The sequence below is a fragment of the Hevea brasiliensis genome, chromosome 10 (assembly GCF_030052815.1).
Source record: "Hevea brasiliensis isolate MT/VB/25A 57/8 chromosome 10, ASM3005281v1, whole genome shotgun sequence".
Classification (NCBI taxonomy): Eukaryota; Viridiplantae; Streptophyta; class Magnoliopsida; order Malpighiales; family Euphorbiaceae; genus Hevea; species Hevea brasiliensis.
In genome coordinates, this window is record NC_079502.1 from 27,571,337 (window position 1) to 27,574,353 (window position 3,017).

The window sequence follows — 3,017 nt, forward strand, 5'->3', positions numbered from 1 at the left end:
TGGTGCATTACACAACCCAAATGGCATCCTTCTATAAGCAAAGGTTCCATATGGACAAGTAAAAGTGGTTTTCTCTTGATCATTAGGATGGATAGGGATTTGAAAAAACACGAATATCCATCTAAATAGCAAAAGTAAGAATGCCTAGCTAGTCTTTCCAACATTTGATCAATGAAGGGAAGTGGAAAATGATCTTTTCTAGTGGCAACATTTAATTTTCTCGTAATCTATGCACATTCGCCAACTAGTCACCGTTCTAGTGGGAATTAATTCATTATTTTCATTTTTGACCACTTTGTCATTCCACCCTTTTTGGGACAACATGTCTGGCTCACCCAAATCTTGCGAGATGGGATATATGATCCTGCATCAAGCAACTTCAAAATTTCCTTTTAACAACTTCTTTCATATTTGGGTTCAACCTCCTTTGATGTTCAATAGATGGTTTACAATTTTCTTCCAAACTGATTCTATGCATGCAAAAGTGTGGGCTTATTCCTTAATGTCATCTATGGTGTATCCCAAAACTTTCCTAAATTTTCTCAACACTCTTAACAGCTTATCACCTCTAAAGTACTCAAATTTGCATTTACAATTCTGGATAAGTGTTATTAGTGCCAAGAAATTCATACCGAAATGAGAAGGAAGTTGCTTAAGTTCTACCTTAGGTGCATCTTCTTCCTTGAATGATGATTGCTTAAATTCAGCTTTTTCCTTTTGTGTGAGTTGAAAAGCTGGAGCGAGAAATGAATGGTGGACTTCCTCTAAGTGTTGAGTTTATGCAGCTACATGAGGGTTGTCATAGTCTATGCCTCCTCCATGAACCAAACAATTTTCAAGTGGATCTTACGGATATTTTTTTCAAGTGTTCTTTAACCAGCTCATCAATAATATCAACTCTCAAGCAAGTATCAGCTTCAGAATGGTGCTTTTTCATAGTGTTATTGATATTGAAAATTAACTGCTCTTCACCAACTCTAAGAGTAAGCTTTTCTCCTTTCACATCAATCAATGCTCCCGCTGTAGCTAGAAAGGGTCTCCCCAATATAATTGGAATATTAGAATCTTCCTCCATGTCCAAGATGACAAAGTCAACGGTATATAGAACTTTCCAACCTTCAGGCTCACAATCTCCAAAATCCCTTCATGATACTTGATTGTTCGTCAATCAAGAGAAATGTGGGTTGGCTTTAGATCTCCCATGTTGAGCTTTTCATAGATAGAAAGGGGCATAAGGCTAACGCTGGCCCTTAAATCACATAGAGCTTTTGTAGAACAAGACTCTCCAATGTGGCATGGAATTGAAAAACTCCCTGGATCCTTAAGCTTTGGAGGAAGTTTCCTCTGGAGGATAGCACTACATTCTTCTGTCAAAGCTACAGTTTCATCATCTTCAAGTTTTCTCTTATTTGAGAGAATTTCTTTCAAGAATTTTGCATAAGAGGGCATTTGTGAAAGAGCATCAACAAAAGGCACATTTATGTAAAGTTTCTTCAAAACCTCTAAGAACTTCCCAAATTGCCTATCAAGCTTGGCTTTGTGAAATCTTTGTGGAAAGGGAAGTTGTGGCTTGTAGGGCTCAGGAGGTATATACTTCTCTTCTTTTCTTCAAATTTCTCCTTACTCTCTTGTTTTCACTCTCATCGTTCCTTTTTCATTTTCTCTCTTCTCACTGTTTTCACTCTTCTCATCATTTATAACTTTACCACTTCTTAAAGTAATAGCTTGACAATGCTCTCTTGGATTTTCTGGTTGACTTGGAAGCTTTCCAAAAGATTTGGCACTTGAGGAAAATGCTTGTTGTGCAACTGGTTTTCCGATACATGTTGTGTGTTTGCATTTGTTCCACCTTGCTTTCACCTCTCTCCTCTCCTCATCATGCTTGTTTTGGTTTGCATGAATCTGTTGCAATTTCGCTTCAGTGGTGGAATTTCGTTCTTGCTGTTGTGGTGTATGGTTCATATTTTTTTGCTGTTAATTAGGCTTTGGTTGTCTATTTTGCTGATATGGAACTTGACTTTCTTTGTTGTGGTTGAAAATTCTGATTTTGAACTTGATTTTGCTGATTGCCCCATGAAAAGTTGGGATGATTCCTCCAATTTGGATTGTAAGTTTGAGAATAAGGATTCCCCATTTGCTTGTTTCCATAATTACCAACATATGCCGCTTGTTCTCCATAATCTACTCCACGGTGGTAGTTTCCTCTGCATAAGCCACTTGTTGTGAACTTCCGGTGATGATGTTGAACTAACCAACATACTCAAATCTTCCATCTTCTTAGCAAGGACATTTGTAAGTGCATCAAACTTTGCATTAATCATGTTGAATGGATCAAGATCATACATTCCAGACTTGCCTTTTACGAGTTGAGTGGTCCTCTTGGACTACTCCAAAGATGAGTATTCTTTGCAATTTTCTCTAATAACTCATAAGCTTCATCTTCATGCTTTATAATAAATTCTCCTCCTGTTTGAGCATCAATAATTCCTCTGATTGCAGGAGTGACATTTGTGTAGAAATTCTGATTTATCATCCATTTTGGAATGGCATGATGTGGGCATAATCTTTCCAATTCCTTCCATCTCATCCATGATTCATAGAGAGTTTCATCTTCTCTTGGTCTGAAAGATGTCATTTGATTCCTCAGCTCTTGAGTTTTTCCAGGTGGAAAATATTGTGCAAGAAATGCATCAGTTAGTTGCTCCCAATTTGTAATGGAGTTGTGAGGTAAAGAATCAAGCCAATCCAATGCTCTATCTTTCAAAGAGAATGGGAATAGCTTCAATCTTGCTGCATCATCGACACTCCAGTTGTTTTTGCATGTCGCAAATCATAGCAAACTTCTTCAGGTGTGTGTGTGGATTTTCAGAAGGATGTCCTCCAAATTGAGAGTTTTGAATCATTTGAAGAACTCCAAAATCCATCTTGTAGCTGTTTGCATCAATCCTTGGTCTTGCTATGCTCTCTCTCAAGTCATCAAAACGAGGAAAAGCATGATCCATCATACTTCCCCTAGG

At 37.8% G+C, this 3,017-nt stretch overlaps 1 non-coding gene across 1 annotated transcript; it reads left to right on the top strand.

The window, feature by feature from the left end:
• The first annotated feature begins 2,543 nt into the window (after positions 1–2,543).
• LOC131169973 (small nucleolar RNA R71) lies at positions 2,544–2,650 on the top strand. Its single transcript, XR_009140916.1, has one exon. It is a non-coding gene; the product is annotated as a small nucleolar RNA R71 (small nucleolar RNA).
• Positions 2,651–3,017: the final 367 nt, after the last annotated feature.